At 45.8% G+C, this 19,650-nt stretch overlaps 1 protein-coding gene across 3 annotated transcripts in view; it reads left to right on the forward strand.

Annotated features, from left to right (window-relative positions):
* Positions 1–10,234: 10,234 nt before the first annotated feature.
* LOC119652616 (1-acyl-sn-glycerol-3-phosphate acyltransferase alpha) overlaps positions 10,235–19,650 on the forward strand; it is a 40,781-nt gene continuing 31,365 nt past the window's right edge. Inside the window, exon 1 of one of the 3 annotated variants that reach the window (XM_038056854.1) lies at positions 10,235–11,118. The gene's annotated coding sequence lies outside the window, so the exon portion shown is untranslated. Of the gene's footprint in view, positions 11,119–17,153; positions 17,298–19,650 lie in introns of those variants that run through there. The other 2 variants (XM_038056856.1, XM_038056855.1) reach the window with 2 other exon arrangements.

A 19,650-nucleotide genomic window follows, 5' to 3' on the forward strand; every position in this document is an offset into this window, starting at 1 on the left:
TTTCCTCGTTTGCTTCCTTATCATCGTCACGGAGTTGAATTCAGTGTTAAAGTGGGAACTATATCTTTCGTTAGAAGACCTTGTGAATCACTGAATTGTGCTAAGTTGCAGAATTACACCCTCGCGGGAAGAATTGTGTTGTTGTTTCAAAAAGGCACTTGATATGAAAACGATAATCAATGTTTGTGTTTAAAACGCCAATATTCGGAGTAGCCTCTGTTTAGTTTTTCGACTCATATTTCAGTCACCATCTGCTGCAATGGGAACATTTTTTTTGCATTTACACACAGAGTTGGACTCTCGCAATGATGCGTCATCGGACTACCAACTAAACACCTCCCCATCGTCAGAGAGCTCGCTTGGAACCGTTTGTCACATTACTTCGAACTCTCCTACCTTGCTGAGCCTTCAAATCGGGGAATTCCTTTCACCAAGGGAGGAGAGAGGAGGAAGGGAACTGTCAGTTCAAGGAATCGACTGCCATCGGGCTCCTCCACCGGCCGAGCTCTATCTTCTTTGCAACAACAAGGAGCCCTACGTAATGGGCAACACGGTTCCAACTGTCAGCGCTCCTCAGCATCTCTTCGACATTGTTGTCTGGAGAGAGATCCTCTGTGGTTAAATAGCGAGACAAGAGAAAAAAGGTGCGATAGGCGTCGCCCCCAACTACATTCCAAAACACAATCCGTGGATTGTGCCTTTCCAATCATCCGAAGGGCAACGGGGAACACTCCCGCGACCATCATCACGCCGGTTCAGAGATAGTGTGGTACGCAGATGCCACCCGCAAAGCTCCCCGACTCTGTACTTGCCCGAGACGCTTACGATGTACCTCCTTGCCAAGAGCGTTAGCCCATACCTCTGTCCCGTAGAGCAGGACAGACTGCCTTGAATTTATCAAAATACGTCGCTTGCTGCGCCGATTGTAGGACCCCCAATATTTGCCATTAGCCTACTTAATGCTGCTGCTGCTGCTCTGACTCGATTATCGACTCGACGAACGATATGGATCGCAGGGTCGAAGATTCCCTTTTTAGTCAGGATGACTACTTCGGTTTTCCCAGTGCAAGGCTGAAATCATGAGTAGTCATCCATCCGCTTACCCGTCGCATCAATATGCTGAGTCTGCTTTGCGCCTGTTCGACTGTGCGTCCAGCAACAAGCGCCGCAAAATCATCTGTATAACCGACCAGTTGCGACTCTTCAGGCATGTCGAGTTTAAGTAGACTATCATAGGTAGCTTTGCAGAGGTCCGGCCCTAGGAAGGATCCCTGTACTACCCTCGACGTGACCTGCATCCTCCTTCGACCCTCTAGCATTTCATAGAGCATAGAGCGGAAAAGTCGCTCAATATCCTTAAGACATAGTTCGGCACGTGGAAAGTATTGTCTAGTCTGCATAGAATGTCTTTCCGTCTTACGAAATTAAAGAAATTTCTGACGTCAAACGTTACGAGGAGTACCACCCGACGAGTTCGTGTCTCCGCTCGTCGAACGTCTCGTCGAATGACAGCATCAACGCATATCGCTTCATCGAGTCTAGTTCTGATGAGCTTTTCGAGCATTTTTCCAGCAGTGTCAAACAGACAAAGTGGGCGGTATGAAGACGGAAACTCAGGTTCGCCTTTCCCCTTGCTGATCAGTGCAAGCCTCGTCACCTTCCAATGAGTAGAGAAAATGCCCTCTTTCAGGCAAGTGTTGAATGCGTCAAGCTGTAGGTTTGGCCTGTGCATATATAATTGGGTCTTGGCGCCTTCTTGTTTTTCATAGAGAGGACTGCCTGTTCTAATTTTTTTATAGAGAAAAGTGAACAGTCCTCGATGCTCTCTGTCCCGACGTCATCATCCCGTAAGGGGCGCGCAGGGAATAGCGTCCGTACAATGCGGTCCATCTGTTCGGCGTTAAGTGAACAGGGTTTCCACAGAGCCCCCACTTTCGGGCTAGCAGTTTGTGATCGAGTTCCCACGGGTCTCCATTCACCTCGTCGACCAGATTCTGCCAGCAGCGAGCTTTGCCCCTGTTTATTGCCCTGCGAAATCTCCTTTTGGTTGATTTGTACTCCGTCATTATGGTACATGCCTCCTATCGGTCGCTTAGACGTTGTGTTAAGTGGCGGAGCCTGTGACACTCGTTCTGGATACTCCGGCCGTCGTTATCAGGTTCATAACTAGATTTACGACAGTGCCAGCTGCACCGCCATCACCTCCAGGAGTACCTTCCAGCGCGGCCCCACCTATTCCAAGAGTTTCGACAAATTTCCCGGTGTTAACTTTCGCAATGTTCCATGCACTGAAAGTGCGCACACCGAGAGTTTGTGTCCACCATTTCGAAGGCAATGTATTGATGGTCGCTTGCCGAGAAGTTTTTCAGAACTCGCCACCCGTCCACCAGCGACACCAGTGACTCCGACGTCCGCAATGCTTCTCTCGCAGCCTGGGCGCCAGAACGTTGGTGTGGATCCGGTGTTTAGAACTACCGGTCCTGTTCTCGTCGCCATTTCGAAAATTTAGTTCCCTCTGAAGTCTGTGTGAGGCATGCCCCATTCAAGTGCCCTGGCGTTGAAGTCACCCCGACCAGGATCCGCACATCCGTGATTAAGATAGCGTCCTCCAAAGCATCAAGTCTGCGTCGAAAGTCCGGCATGGTCTCATTCGGGGTAAGATAGACACTGAAGAACGTTATCTTTGAATACCGAATCCAGACAAAACCGTCTTCTCGGTCTTGGGTAAGAATCCCTAAGGAGGGTGTGGTCCCGAACCCATAAGGCAGGAGTACCTGATGTCTGGGTGTCATGAAACTGGGTCCTTGTTTCGGTATGGCTTACTGATGATTACTAAATCAGCTTTGGTCTCCGTAGCGAACTGCGCTAGCAAATTGTGAGCGGTTGCACTCCAGGGCATATTGATTTTTAGGATGCGAATCATGTTGACCGCGTCCTAGCCCTTTCCAGTTCTGCCTTGAAGATTGGACACCGCCCCGAACCCGCAGTGTGCGCAACGTTCTCATCAGACGCGCCACGGTCCCTGCATAGGACGCAGCTTACCTTTTCATTGCAGGTATTCGCTTTATGGCCTCACTGACCGCATTTGCGGCATGTTACCCTTCTGTCAGGTCTCCGACAGGTTGCAGAAGTGTGTCCATAATCCAAATATCTGTAACATTTGTTTGGGGCGGCCCGGATTCGAACCTTACACACTACCCAACTAATTCTGATTTTCCCGCCGTTTAGGAGCTTTCCCGTGTATTGCTCGACAACTTTCACCACAGCGAGTTTTTGGCCTCGGGAGTTCGCAGAGATGATACCAATCCGCACATTGGTTACCTTAGGATATTCACGTTTGATGACTTCTTCTGCCTCGTTCTTTCCTGTGAGGCAGTTAAGGTCTCGGGTTTCTAGATGTGGGTTCTGGGCCGGAAACCAAAGATTTCTCTCCCAGAAGCCCCTTGGCTGCTTCACAGAACGTAACTTTATTTGTTGTCCTTGGAGCTAGTTCGACTAGGAATCCACCACCCTTCGTTTTACGAATGGAAGCACTTCTGCTCCGCTATCTTCGGGTTTCATTTTGTAAAGGATTTCCCTAAGGACTTCCGCAAAAGTTTTGCCTTCCGTCGGCTTAATAAGCAGAGCTGGCGGTTTAGTTCTCCTTCGTTTCCCCACCTTTTTTTTATCGTTCCATGCTTCGTGTCCGCCTTAATTTTAAGCATAGGTTTTCCTGATGACGTGGCGTGTTGTTGTCTCTTGTCCCTCTTCGTCTTCTTCTTTTGAGCCCTGGGGAGTACCTCTTTCAGATGCCCCTTCCTTCTTTCGTTTTTTCCCCAGTTCGCTCTGCAATAGGCTGTCTTCGATCCGTTTGGCACTCGTAGCGTTCTGTTTCCCGCGGATTTTTCCTTACTTTCTCTGTCCGCCTATAATATGAAATTCCGTCGAAGAGCTCCTTCAGCTCCAACAACCCGTTTTTCACCCCTTTGCTAATGTTTTTCTGAAGGAATGTCGCAGATTGCGTGCGCTTCACAACTGCTGCCTTTCCTCTTCAGTTTGCGTCAGAGTAGTCGACAGCTCTCCGCTCGGCTTATATTCGAAAACTTTTGGTTAGTTTCGGCAGTTTCCACTCTGCCTTTTCCCGCAACTATAGCACTGCGTGGTACTGTCTGGGTTCCCATCTCCGTTGCAGGTATTGCATCACTTTCCGAGTCCTTCTCTCCGTCCACGTTTCGCCATGGGACCTATGCTACCCTTTGACTGCTATAACAAGAAACTAGATCTCAGCAGCTTCGCATTGGACGAGTTCCCAGATTTTTCCGAAGGCGCCGTTACCCCCGAGAACCTGGAGTATGTTATACTCCATTGTCCGAGATTCTTGATTAAAAGAGGAAAATTTAACGACGCTCTCAATGCAGTTATCCGACTCTATAATCTCGTAGAGGTTATGCTCCACCCATAACAAAAACAAAAAGTTGATAAGAGCAGTATTTTGCAAAACATTTTAATACATCATGAATTACCTTAAAACATCCCGGAAAATGAATATTTATTTCATTTGCATCATAATGACTAATTTGAATGGAATATTTACAACGATTGTTAATAAGATCATGTCATAAATCGTTTTAGTAGTAATAGGGCCTAATTGCCTTTAGATTTTATTCAGACTTGTTTGTTACGATTGAAACATTGGAATCCATTAATGTTAATTACAATAATTATATCTGAAATATAAAATATGTTCGCATGAAGGGAAAACAAAAATTTGATCAGAAACACTATTTTTCCTTATTCTTTTGTATAGAATGCATGCAAACTCGCAATGACTGCATTTCCCCATAATATACGTTTGGAAATTCAAATCAAATGAGTAAAGTTACCGCTTTGATCGGAAAGTTCTCGGAATTATCACCATGTGGCGTTTGTGCAAACTAACCTGTCATGTCCTGTTCCGGCATATTGATATGCGCAAGCCTCTCATCTACCAAGACCGTTAGTGCGTGATGATAGTTACAACCTGCTCTACAGGGCCCTACTATTAACAAAACGCTATAGATCTAGACTGTGGAGTCGAAAAACTGGCATATGGTTGCCTGAATGAGTGAGCTTGATCTTACTGTGCTACGGGGGATATGGCACAGTGGACCCCTTAACCCCTCATACTCGTGGGATCCATATGAATCCCGAAATCAATACCAAAAACAACAATAGCAAACGGGCGGGACTACCTACTGAATTCACACTGCGGTGGGTACATCCTCGCAATACTAATAACCCAGTGATATCATCCAAGAAGGAGAAATTGGGAAGTTAGCATCAAAGTCAAGCTGAACATTGGCCTGCTTGGAAGAATAGAATTAGTTAAGGTTCACACACAGAAGGTGGGGACTAGTAAAAGTACATTTGAGATGCACATGGGACATCCGAAAGAAAACGGTATAAGTTTTCAATCGCGGAACCGAACCACTACAAGAGGGGGCTTCACCCAAGAAATTCAAACCCGGTTTGTATGAGGGTTCATTTCGCCTGATCCAACATACCTTAGATTTGGCATTGATGAAGCGGGGGGGGGGGGGGTTATAGTACCTTAGCGATTGCCCGCGTCTAGCTAGTCACAGGCTGTGGACGCTAGATAAACAATTCTTCGAGGAACTCAAAGAGATCTCTGATCGTAGGTTAGGGGAGCTGCTATTCTTAAATACTAAGCCCTAAGGGTTAGCTCTGAAAATCTGGATTCTGCGCCCTTTGTCCTCCTTACAGCAGTGATGACCAAAACAGTTCCTAATTGAGTCATCGCAGCGGCCCCTGGTGCCTAACTACCCCCAGGTCAGGGGCGAAGATAAGGGCCAGGTGACAGCGTGTCATTCTACCTAAATCACTTCTGAGGAAAATCACTTGTGAAGACCAGGATATCATTGAGGAAATTATCATCCGCCAGATCTGTAAGAGATGGAGTGCTAAGCTCGTTTTCAGCAGCATACACTATCGATCGGGCTTGTTACTGGTAGACTATGGAATGCGGGACGCAGTGGAATGGCTGAGGACCATAGCCCCTAAATCACCAAGCTGGAAGGGAGTAGACCTGTCTATATGCCCTGGCAGTGATATATATGAGGGCATAGATGGTGATAGACTACCTTCCCAAAGGCACAACCTCAAAGACTAACTGTGGAGAGTATTCAGAAACCAAATTGACGGAAAAGGAAAGCTTCTTATAATTGGTGTAGACGACCGATCCCCCGAGGCGATAAAAAGCAAGACTGCAGATTCGGTAGTATCCAGTAGAAGGATATTTCGGTAGATATGTCGTGTAGAAACCCTACTGAAATCATCGAATGAATCCTGAAGGTTATGGAGGTTGAAAAGGCAGGGTCGAATAAGGAAGTTCACCTTCTGCCCATTTGCTGAAAGTTCCTCTGTCGTGCTCCATAAGCTTCAGCTATCCAACTTTTGAGTATGATTCCATCTCAGTTTTGTCTTTGATTTTGCTTCTCAAAATTAATTGTCTCTTCTACTATTCATCAAGTACCACTGCATTGCCCTATAATGCTCCCTCATGTATCATTCCTGCTTTTCGATTTTACTGGTCTTCTTTTGTTGATTATTATTTCACTTTCTTCACAGTAATTAATCCTGATTCCGTGGTCTTCAGTTGGCGGTACCTCCAACTCGCCGATGTTCTGGTTGTTCAGTAGCTCATCAAAGTACTCAACCCATTGCTCCAATATGCCCATTCTGTCGGAAATCAGATTTCCCCCTTTGTCTCGGCAGGATGAACATCGAGATGTGTAAGGCTTCATCCTGCTGAAAGAAGAATGGAGGTTTTGGAACAGAAGTCCGACCTGGGAGAGTCACCCTTCAAGCAATCAAGTATATGGTGAGAGCCATCACGGTTCTATACAACAAATCGCGGGAAGATGAGAAAGATTTGAAGGGGAGCCCTAAAATTACTTCTTCGACGGTGACGTAGTCGATGCAGGTGACACCCAACCGTATACTCGCAGATGGGCAGGACATCAGCAGGTTCACAAAAAACTAAAAGGCGTGCCACCCGCTTTGAAGAAGAGGTCTAAAATCTCTGTAGGCGGGAAATAGTGTCTAAAACACCAAGTTAGCTGATGTCTCAAAAGGTACATGACGGTTGGACTAAGGTTTGGCAAAAAAAAACCAAAAAAGAAAAAGGAGAGAATGAGGATCCGTCCCAAGGCAATCATCATTTCAAGCACGTGTGGTATGTCCTATGCAGGCATATTAAGAAGAGTGAAAGCTGACTCTGATCTTAAAGACTTGGGGGAATGTAAGCAGGATCCGGAGGAACCAAAAGGGAGATCTGATGCAGGAACTGAAAAAGTCCGAAGAGAGCAAAGTCGAAGGCTTCCGCAGCCAAGTTAAAAATTTACTTGGGGAAAGTGCTGTCATGTATGCTCAAAAGCATGAGATCAGCATGGTGGAATTCTGCATTGCCTTAGCGGAGCAGTTCAAGTTGCACGACTTGCAGGAGGCATCCATTGTAAGCCTTAGAAAGGCGTATCCGGCTGTCAGTAGAAGCAGCGCGCAAGCTGCTGCATGGCGGGAAGGTCCGTATTGGATGGGTAGTTTGCCCTTTTTTTGAGAGCATTGATGAGATGCTTCAAGCGTCTCTGGTACGGACATCTAGCGAAAGTGAGGAAAGTGGAAGTGAGGTTGATCCGTCTAGCTGATGCAGACATTGTGGTGAAACAGATCACATTGCTCGGGATCAACGAAAAGGATCCCAAATATATGTTATGTGATGGAAAGGAGGGTCTGAACAGCGGGCATATTGCCGGAAGTGGCAAATTTCCTGAGTTCAAAAAGGCTCTAAGTGCAGCGAGAAAATGAGGTTGGTCCAAATCAACCTCAATCACTGTAGGGTCACGCACTACCCAGACCCCCCTACCCAGACTACCCATGAATCAGAGGTGCAAGTGGTTTAATAACCGGACCCTATAGAAACCCTAATAATAATGTATAGGTAGCCGATCTAACAGGAGGGGCGGCCTTCTGGGCATGTGGGAACCAAGCCATACAGGAATGTCTGAGGCAGTCCACAAGTGGGTTCGTAAGAGCAAAAATAGATAGTACACCCATAGTGATCACCAGACAATAATCTTTGACTTGAAGAGCAAATCAAGCGGTGAGAAATCTGCTCGTCCAAAAATGAGGAGGACATCAGGTTGTTCTGCGAAAGCTATTGACGAGCAAAAATTCATCGATGTGTGGTGAGACCAGGACAATATACAAAGTACACTCTCTGAAAGAGCCCCCCCCCCCATATAACAGATTGTATCGCGAAGGCATGGGACTCATCGATGCCGAGACGTTATACTTTCTCCAGTAGAAGGCCCAATTGCTGGTGGAATGGTGGGTTGTCAGATTTTCGGTCGGCGTGCCATCGGACCGGACGAGCGGTTAAGAGAGCAATGGGTAGTTTTACACAAAACCTTAATGGGACGTTCCTATATTAAAGCAGGAGAATCAGTGTACACAAAATGCATGTTTGGTATTTGGTGGGTACGAGGCCAATTCCATTTTTCTACCGTCTCCGGATAATCGGCACCTGGTTGGTGGCTCCAAGTGAACGGCAAAAATGTCTCCTTTGTGTCCTTGGAGTATCGACGATAGCCTGTGCGGAACTTTTGAAGGAAGGCTAATCGCGAATGACTGAGCCTAAAAGAGAGTTACCCTAGATCTTTCGCTTTCACATCAAATATCCGGTAGGACTCCTATTTAGTCCCGAGCGATTTGATATTGGTAGGTTCAAAGGGTATAATGTGAATTCCTATCGGTTAGGCATTGTAGTGAGTGTTACATTGGCATCAGTCTGTACTGATTATAGGCCCAGCATTCTTACCAGATTGCGAGGTTGATGTCCAGTTGATTGCCGCCAGTGTTGAGTTCAGACCTTCGAAGTTTGCCTTACGAAAGTTGAACATGGTAGGCTAGCGAGCGACAGGAGAGTGGAGTCGGGATATCTGAGCATCGAACTCGATAGCAGGATGTTGGGTGACAGAGGCAACGTAAGATGCAGTATGAAGGGATTGGGAAAGGCAACGCACAGGAAGTTTAGGGAGGACTAGATTAAAAGTACGATCTAAGTGGTTTCTAGAAAGGTTAAACTGGAGGGCGCCACAGGTGTACATGAAAGTGGATAGAGGAAGGGAAGGGTGGGTGGAGTTATTACGAAGGGAGGGTAAACCAGGAGAACATGGAAAGATATTCAATAAAAATGTTTAAAACTAAGCAACTACAATTGAATTGGTCAACCCGCAAAGCCAGTATGCCTGGAGTTCCTTATCAAGGCAGGGCTAGACCGAATACCGGTGGTTGCGCTGTTGATGGTGATGAAGTAACCACAAAGAACTCCTCCTGGCAGTTGGGGATACTTAGCAATGGAGTGAGATAATTCGAGTTAAGCGTGAGGGGATGTTGTTGAGTTGTTGAGTGAAGGTGAGACCAGAGCAGTTTGAAATTTTCGCATTCAGGCCGACCTCAACTCTCCCCCTACTTTTCCTCTTCACCATTCCTCTTTCATGCTTCTCCGCCTCTCCCCTTCACCTGCTTTAATCTTTCATTTATCTCCTCTTCTCCCCTTCCTATCGTCTGTTCCTCTGCCTTTCCTGCATAATTAGTTATGGACATGGGTTTTCTGGAAAGCTTTTTGGTTTTGTCTTTGTATTCAAGCCTACATTAGAACTTTCGACTGATTTTAGTTGTTCTCCGATAGTAGCATTACATGGTGGGTCATCCTGTCAGATATAGGAGCGGGCAAAGGATTTTAAAGGGTTTTGTTATACTTCCGTGCATTAAAACTTCAATTTTTATCTTGAAGCCAATATAGATTTTCATTCTGATTGGGAATACAATGCTTCATATACTAGTCAGTATCTTTCTCTAGCCTGGTTGTATCTTTACCTAGTATTTCTGGATCTTCATGGAGAATTGTTCCTATAATGCGGTTTTCTCAATGCAATTGCTTCTCTGATTCCATGTTTAAGCAAAAAGTTCCATATTTCGGTTTGAAATCATAGCATTGTACGCGCACTAAACGACTCTTGATAGATAGAACTTGGATGGTTCCCGAGCTCTTACTCAAATCTACTTGGAGGAGCTTTGCTGCTACCACTTCTACCCTTGACTGGAAGCTTTCGAGCACTTACTTAGCACTAGCATCATCACTAGCAACACGCACGATTATCCAAGCTTGGAAGCAACAATGGGGGTCGAGTGCAAGGAAAATTCCCTAAACACTATTCTAGACGCAGCCAGTCACTGCTACAGGTTGTCCCCGGTCGTGAAACTAAACTAATTTGCTCTCGTTTAATTCTATTTTCGCTCGAATTATTCGATAAAAGATAAGTGAAATAGAGAAGATTGTGAGAATACGAGTGCGGGTGGATACAGACTACCGGGACAGAGTCAGGTCATGCGGGGGTGGCAGTTTGGCAGTTAACGAACTGAATAGAATACAGACTAGTATCCGGCAGATACTCGTGCGACATACGTAAGCCAATTGTCCAAACTGAATCTTTTTTTTTTGGGTAATTAGGGCTGGAACATTGGGTCGGAGGCCAGAATAAATTACTTTTAGTAATTTTCCGGTCTGCTTTGTTTGTCTTTTGCTGAAGTTGAATAGGACGCTCGGAAGGGCGGTTGCTTCAGTTGACACAGTGCACTACCTAGACTGGATAGTACGTACTCGCAGTAATAGTTGAAACTATTTTTAGCGTATTTCGCGAGTGAAGCGTTTATTTTAATTGCTTCCATTGTGGTAATTATATCTACAACTGTGACAGGCTTTTAGCCATAGTTACTCAGTGACCATGTAATATGCAGAAAGTGTGTTATTTCCCGTGCTAAATCGGTGCTCGTAGTGATTCCACTGTTGTGTTTCAATATTTGCATTGGATTCGCCAATTAGGTGATGCACAGAACTTGTGGTTACGAAATTCGTGAAGTGATGCGTATCTAAGTTGAAGTTCTATGTTGAGTGTAACTCTGGAAAATTGTAGCGAGATCATGATGTAAAGTGGTTACTAGCGGCGCATAGAGTTGGTCCTCGGCAGTCGTGCATCCAGTGTGGATATATAGAAGAAAAGTGGTGTGTTCTTTAATCAGGTATTACAAGCGTTTACCTTACTATAATCTTAGTCCTAACCACCGAAAAAATCTTTCATCTTTTTGACTTGCCGTTTCATCCAGGGCAGAAGGAACTCATCAGACGCTGCCTCACCTCTGCCTTGGGGTAGAGGTGTGTATGAATTATAACAAATTTTTAGACCTAAGCCGATCGAGGCTAAACTAAAATTTTGTTTAAGAATCAAGGGATACCTAAGTCCGGCATCCACTTATTGGCGGATCGGACCAGTTCAAGATCGGTCACGCTGCTCCCAGGCCAGAGGTGAGGTAGCGTCTGGTGAGTTGCCTCTGCCCTTGACGAAACCGCAAGTCATAAATTTTGCAACTTGGGTGCTTGCCCAAGGATGAGGGTTCCGTGGACCACAACCGTGGAAGCATATTGCTTTCCAACTGGTCCGGTCCGCCATTAAGTGGTTGGTGGAGTTAGGAATCCTTCGATTCTTAAACAAAATTTTCTTTTATCTTTATTATTGTGCGGAAACCCTCTATGCAGGTACTCAAAGCCAATCATTAATGGGTATTTAAAGAAATGAGTGCTGCAATTAGCATTTCGTAGAGCGTGACTTTGGCTATAAAAAAGGGTGTTAAGTTTTGCCTAGGTTCGATTGTATCTATTACTTAAATAAGGTTACCTTCGTCTTCTTGACGAATGGCTTCAACTATCTTGGTCTGATGACCGCGTCCTTCCGTCAGAAAATTTTAGAGGCGATTTGCAATCTATGTCAACTGAATTCTCCCAACGTTTGCTAGGTTACCTTCTGGTCGGATACCCTAGGGTCTGCTTTTTAGCACTCGTTTTGATATTCTAGAGTCAATGCTCGTAGGTTCTAGGTTCGTAATTGTTGCGATTCATGATTGTATTTAATTCACAGGGCATCTCCCTCCTTTATAGTTCCAAAAATCCTTCGGAGGATTGTCCTTTCAAAAGTACCAATCGAACACATAAAGTGCTCGATCAGGCAAGAATATCCACGCCGTCTTTGTACGTAACTAATCGTTAGAATTTTGCAAATAGCGTACCGTTGGTATCAACTGAAACCACCTTCCTGACAACGCATTGGAGCAACATGTTAAAGGGAGTGGGGTGAGACTTTTACCTTGTTCCTTGTTCCCTTGTCCTGACTCTACTGGGTATTGAACTATCTCTACGATTTTCCCCGCTCAAGATGTCTAGGGCTGTCTTCAGCGACTCACTGGATGTTCTCCTTGACTATTCCTCATTTTCGGTCACAAGTTTTCTTAGAACAAGGAGCTAAATAGCTTTTAAAATGTGCCTTCATAGTGAACATGTTCCCAAAGTTCTGATTCAATCACGCGTTAGTCGGCCTGGACGAGGAATCAGTCGAACACACGTTTGAGAGTCCGATCGCGAACTCGTTCGATGTCCATCTCGAGAAATGAGCGTTCAGGGCCGGTGTGTGGTCGTAGGTAGGTATCAGTGGCCCCTCCGAGGAACCTATTTAGCGCTGTGGTGCGCCATTTTGATGCTACAAAATCCTAAGATCGTGATTGCTATTATGAGAGTAGGGAGGCACACACAAGCCGGTTCGGATCATCAGAGCCAATCCATAGCATGCACGAAGAATAACAGCTCTCCCATCCTGCAGCTAGAAATCTCACTGAGGTCCCCAAAGAAAGGTTTACCCAGTGACGGTAGCCTGACTCTAGAGCTGGGTAATCGCAGAGTGCGAGAGGGTGCAGACCGCCGTAATTTTGAATACATTCGCACGCGTCTGGCACAGGATCTCTCGTGATCGGGCTATGTTATAAGCGGACGAAATCCTCCTTGACTTTGAACAGCTGGTAAGCCTTCGCCATCTGAGGCCGCGGCTGCTAAGCAGTACGAGGAGACTCCGCCCTTGGCAGCCACCAGCGAGACACCGACTGTACCCGCCGAAGGGCTGCCAAAAGCAGAGCCTCGCCTGGCCAATCCTCCAACATGTTCATTCCCTTCTATGTTTCTATGCCCGGGAATGCAGAGGAAGGAATGCAGACCTTGAGCGTGCCGCCCAGACTGTTCAGCGCGTCTCTGCACTGCTCCACCAGTCTGGAGGATGTCGTCGCTGAGTACAAAGCCTTGATGGCCGCTTGACTATGTTGCGCTTGGGGCTCGGTTTACGATCCAGCCATCGACAAACTTCCAATATCGCTAGTACTTCGGCTTGGAATACACTGGCGAAACTTGGGAGACCATGCGACTCGGATACACTGTGTGTATTCGAGAAACCCAAAACCTCTAGGAGGCAGACAAATAGATTAGCTGAGGCGCACTTCGAGTGCTGCAGATTTATCTGTATTAGCCTTAGCATACTTTGCTTGCGTGGGGGGTTCATCAGTCCCCGTCGAACCGTCGATTATCATCTCCTCCAATAGCTTGTTGGCGGCGTCGATTGGATTTAGGTCATCGTCCAGTTTTGCAGAGCGAAAAATTTTCACTTTTGCTTTCCTGACTCCGAACCGTACTTAATAGTCGACATTTTCCATAGCCTCCAGGAACTTTTCGTTTATACGGAGTAGGAAAGGTTGACTGTTTGTCTGACATTCCTCCTCCTTGATAACGACTCCGTCGTTCATGGGAATCTTGGGGTTTTGAAGGCGCAGGAATTGGACGAGCTTGTCTTTATCCATGCGGATCTTCGGCAATTAGATGCGTGCGACCGGTCTCCTGGGAATCTCGTCGTAGTGCATGACATTTAGCTTGACGCCCTTCCCGGCGTCGTTGATCTTAGCGACGCACGAAACAAGAAAGTTCCTAGAGAATTGGTTTTCGCAAGCTATAACGTGGAATACATGGACCGCCTGAGAGGAATTAAAGCAAAGGATGGATCCCGTTTGTTTTCCTTCGGCATCCAGGAGATGCTCAATGACCATCTTCGGCAGCCTCGCCTCAGCACTGGTCCACAACTCCAGTGCAAGTTTGCCACTAGCGGAATTACCATCCACCAGCGCCACACATAAGTGGCTCCAGGCTACGTCGCTGAAGGGTTTCGCGGTTCCGAGCTTTTGCCCACTCTGCTCCGCTTGTGATCTTGCTCGACCTCGTCTTAAGATCGAGTGCGTTTCAGAACGATGAGCTTTGCCTTCTGCTCGTCTGGGAGGCGTTTGCTGCTGTTTTTCTTAAAAATCGTTTGGGATATAGCGAGGTTTTTTTCATCCCGCTCGTCGACAGTATCGGCCTCCTTATTCTTAGCAATCTTGCTGAGAATATGAATGGCCTTCTGGTACTGGCTCTTGAGCAGCACACTAGTGGACCTTCGCTTCTTAGTCGGTTTCCGGAAACCGACGTTCTTGTCAGTCTTTGCTTCTGTGGGATTCCCCGACGTCGAGGGTTTCGCGTTAGGAGTGTATGTCTGGTACTCGTTACACCCAGCTTGACGGCAGTGGATTCCAGGCTAGAAACCCCTAGTCCGTCTGCCGCCTTGTTCCGGGAGGTTCCTGCGATTGGTTTCAGCACAGCGGTGCTACGGCTGGCACCGATTTTACTGCTCTCGACGGTTACTGTCTCCTGGCTTGATGCCAGCAGCTCGTCCTCCGCTGACGCGTCTGACATCACCTCCTCTTCTTTTATCGTCGGTTTACTTATTTTTAAGATTGAGTCCACGTCTTGGTCCCACGAATAGTTCGGAAAGAATGTCCACCAGGGTAATCTTAGATCATAGTTGGATACTTTTCAGTCTAGATCTCGCTGTAGAGGTTTCAATGCTTTCAAAAACTCCAGGAAGATCGACGAACAAACTCTTCAAGTGTGCAAATTCGTAAGATTGGCGCGACAGACGAATTGGAGTCAAAGGTCGAGGCTCTGGAAAAGGCATTCGGTAACTTCCTTGAAAATCTCGTATCCTGCTAAATTCAGCAAGAAGACATTGCTACCATGGTAAAGTAAAGATCTGTCCAGCCTCAGGAAGCTGACCAGGAAGATGTTCAACATCTGCTATAGGTGCAAATTGGACTGCCTGAAGAAGTACATTTCGGGCAAGAGGCGGTCCTGGTTGAAATACTGTCGCAAAATTGATAGCACCAACGAATCTGCAAGGCTCAGTAAGATTCTGTCCAAAGTGCAAAGGAGCCCATCCTTTCTTAGCAAGTCGCAAGGCTCCTGGACCGAATCTTCCGTTGAAACCTTGAAAACGTATTTCCCCGCCAGCGAGTAGGACTGCGAGTCAGAGCCTTGTTTAAAGAGTATGCAGCCACCCCATTGCGCGAGACTATCAAATCGGTAATTACCGAGGATGAAATCGACTAGGCTATAAACAGCTTCTCCACAAATAAATCTCCGGGCCCATCTTACGCATTGTATAATATGCATGCTAAGATTCAGAATAATCCAGTCGGACCTGGGAGGCAGCCACTTGACCAAAGAGCTGTAAGCAGAGGCATGCTTCAGGGTGGCACTATCTCTCCGGTGCTGTGGTTAATAGTGATGCAGGAAATTTTACGAATATTGGACAGCAGCAGGGTGAAGATGGTGACGTATGCCAACGACTTGGTGATATTGGTGCCAGGGATACTTTCCTCCATTATGAGTGACATCATGCAAGGAGCGTTGGGAAAGGTGTGCCTGTGGGCCGCAAGATGCGGACTCGAACACCAAGATAAGGGTACCCGAATTCCACCTAGCGCGGCCGAATGAACAAAGGTAGGTTCTTTCCCCCAATGTACAGTATATGGGTGTAATCCTAGATCCGAAATTAAATTGTAGATTGAACATAGAACTGCGAGTAGGACTGTATAGCCTTCTATGCCTGCAAGAGAACCTTTGTAAAGAAATGGGGTCTCCGCCTGAGGATGGTTCTTTGGATATACATAGCTGTGGTGCGCGCTATCCTAAGGTACGGCTCAACTGTATCGTGGTAGGCTTTGAATAAAAGTACAATAGACCTCGGAAAAAATCTGGGCGATCCTCACAGACTACGTCATTCGCAAGCTAAACTTCACGAGAAACTTTGCTGAGAACTTTTCAATCATGGCGTGTTGCAAGGCTATGACACAGGATTCTTCATTGACGCATCGAAGATGGTCTGTGGAGTCGGTATGGGAGTTTTCTCGAATACACACAGTGTATCTGAGTCGTGCGGTCTCCCAGGTTTCGCCAGTATATTCCAAACAGAAGTACTAGCGAAACTGGAAGCACGTCAATAGTTGGGGTATGGCCCGAGCGCCAAGCATGACATAGCCGTTCTGACCGAGAGCCAAGTAGCCTTATACTGAGCGGCGACATCCTGCAGGCTTGTCAGGCAGTGCAGAAACGCGTCGAACAGTCTGGTCGGCGCGCTCAAGGTCATCTCCTCTGGGTTCCCGGTCATAGGAGCATAGAGGGGAATGAGCGAGCTGAAGGACTGTCCAAGTGGGGCTCTGCTATTTACAGTCCTTCGGGCTTCTGGAAGATTCTAGCCCTGGGGAGTTGTGAACGATTCAGTTCCTTTTGTTTTAATACTTGACGGAGATATTGGTGTCGAAAATTTTGGATCGAGGGCTTTGGGAGATTTGGAGTTTTTGCTAATTTATCGGCACACCCCCGAATGCTAAGGGTTGGGGGGCATTCTCACTTCGCCGATTAGGCTCCTTTTCCCCGAAACCCTTGACGTTTTCATCAGAAAGGCTGGACAGTTCTTAGGCTTTTCTCAAGTTCATCTGTGGTCAATGCCATATTGTGAATAAATATTCAGTTATGAGCTTTCTTCGACAAGTGCTCTCATGCATATCTGAACGATAGAAAGATTTGTTACCTCTAAGGTGATAACTTTTATTTTTTTGTAAATCTATTGTTATACACGCTAGTATTTGTGTACTGTTGTGTGTTGAAAACTCCCTGAGTCATTAGTTGGTATCAAATTATAGATATGAGTAGTTCCCCAAGAACATGTGCGTGCATATGTGAAACATTTGGGCAACAAGCGCTCTTGAAGCTCGTTTGCCGATTCTTATCAATAGCTAGAAGCATATATGATATGATGCCTGCATACCTTCGTGCCTCCATACATATCTATACGTTATATATAAGATATAATTTGTGTATGAAGCCAGTTAAGCTAGTCAGTACTTAGGCTTTAATCTTGTTGTTCGCGAACAATAAAGATCCTATTTCTAGTGTCGTACGATTTGAGGACCTTAAAAAAAGAGCATTGAAATCAGGAGTTCGTACTTTTGGGGGGATTATGGTGAGTAGTTGTCGAATTCCTTGTTGATGTGTATTTTGGTAATTGGTGGGAGTTAAGGTACTTTGATAAGTGAGTAATAGTGGAATGTGATAGGCAATTCTAGTGAAGTGTGTGGGGGAGAAGGTTATCAGCGAACTCTTTGTACTGAAGGCATTTGTCGGTTTTGTTCATTTCTCGTGGTTCATGGGACTTCAAACAGTCAAACCCCTATTGGCTCGTCTTATTTAAAATTCATGAAAGACTCCGTACAGTATCAGGTACTCAATTAATTTGAAGGTGTCGTCAACACAGGGGTGATTACACAATGTTCAACACAACAAAGTGATGTTCGTGATTCAAATAAATTTTATTGTTCACGAGTATTGCGGACAAAATGATAGCTTTATTGCTGGTGGAGATGCGCTAGTTGTAATTTTAGCTTGGTTTATGGTCTCGTAGGTGCATCAACTATCAGGTACCCCGTCATATCATCGATATAATACACTATCTACCAACTTGACTTTACTTCACGATTTTTCGAGAAGCTTGAATCCTTTTTTTTTCTATTTTGTAATATTCCTATTTAGGGTGATACACTTGTGAAAGCCTTTGCATAAAAGAGTCAATAAAAAGATATTTGCCTCTTCAATAAATGATAAATTTGTCCATTATTATCTTGATTGTCTCCAAATGTCGGTATCTTTATAAATAAGCGGTTTTGAACAAAAAAAGTTCAATCAAAGGGACCGCCTTCTTTATGGGATTGGAGATGATCGACGATATTGTGTACCAAAATCAGCGCTTCGACGTCAATTACAGTCCCACTGAGTTCAACCTCAATAGCCACACCTTATGCGGAACATAGAGACGCTCCATTGCACCCCATGGTACTCTGCACTTATACCACATATAATAGGGTTGCGGCTGAGAGGAGTTTATCTATTCATTCGAATTATCTATATTTTTTTTTTGATAACAAAGTAGGGAACGTTTTACAGAGTAGAAGCAAAAGAATTGTGCATTTTATATTTTTGGAGAGAAATTCAACGCATCAAGGTCATATGTAGGGCTTAGGGTCACACTGAAAGAAGGAATCAACCTTGAAAAGGTCTGTAAATGCAACAATTTAGCATATTAGTATAGCATGCGGTTATTTCGCGTAGCTCCGGGTTTGATGCGCTTTTGTAAATCATACTAATAAAATTTTGTTGTTGTTTTTTGGTATCTATGACTTCGTGAGCACTCTGTCCTTTATTACGAATGTATCCAAACGTAGTATTCCGAGTTTATGATTGCTCAGAACCTTTAAATAAGTATCTCTTATTTTCCGTTTAGAAATCTCTCTGAGGTCTCCAAAAATGGTTCACCTAGTGTCCGTAGTCTAACTCTAGCCAAAGGGTTCCCCCCTCTTCCCTGCAGTTTTGACAATGCGAATAGTGAAGTATGCCGAGCCTGGCTACATGGTCTCCTTTGGGCCAGTACCCGGCGCAACCCGTTCTAATGTTGTATGCATTTGCACGCGTCTGGTACATGGGCTCTCGCGATCGGGTTTTGTTGTAAGCGGGCCAGATTCTCCTTGGTTTGGCACAGGTGGTGAGCCTTCGCCATCTGAGGTCCGCGGCTGCTAAGTAGTGCCAGTGAATTCCGCCCTTGACTGTTGCCACCGGAACACAGATTGTATACTCCGAAGAACTGCCAAGAGCAATCCGCCAATCGGTTAGTTTGCTCATTCCCCTCTAAGTCCCTATGACCGGGAATCCAAAAAAGAGGGTTATCTTGAGTGTGCCGCTAGGACTATTCAGCGCGTTTCTGCATCGCGTCACCAGCCTGGAGGATGTCGTCGCTAAGAACAAGGCTTTAATGGCCACTTGACTGTCGGCTACAATGGCTATGTTACGCTTGGGGCTCGGATCATACTCCAGCCGTCGACAGGCTTCCAGTATTGCCAGTTCTTCCGCTTGGAATACACTGGCGAAACCTGGAGACCATACGACTTAGATATACTGTATTCCTACACAGACCATCTTTGATCCGTCGGCTAATTATCTAATAAATTGGGAAGTCCATCTGGCTCCTGTGTCGCTTTTCCCATTTAGTATAGGTTGCCGCCGTCGGTGAAGAATACTGTGTCGTAGCCTTGCAACACGACGTCGGTCTTCCACTCTGCCCTAGTTGGAAAGTCCACCGCAAAGTTTTTCGTGAAGTTTAGCTTGCGTGTGGCGTAGTCCGTGGGAAATACTCAAATTTCCCGAGGTGCTTCGTCTAGGATCTTACTATGGTCGTAGGGATTCACTGTCCACCAATCGGACTCACGTAGTTTGACGGCACTGCAGGCTACAACGTATTTGATGTGGAGGTCTAAGGGGAGAAGATG

The sequence above is a fragment of the Hermetia illucens genome, chromosome 3 (genome assembly GCF_905115235.1).
Source record: "Hermetia illucens chromosome 3, iHerIll2.2.curated.20191125, whole genome shotgun sequence".
NCBI classification, from domain to species: domain Eukaryota; kingdom Metazoa; phylum Arthropoda; class Insecta; order Diptera; family Stratiomyidae; genus Hermetia; species Hermetia illucens.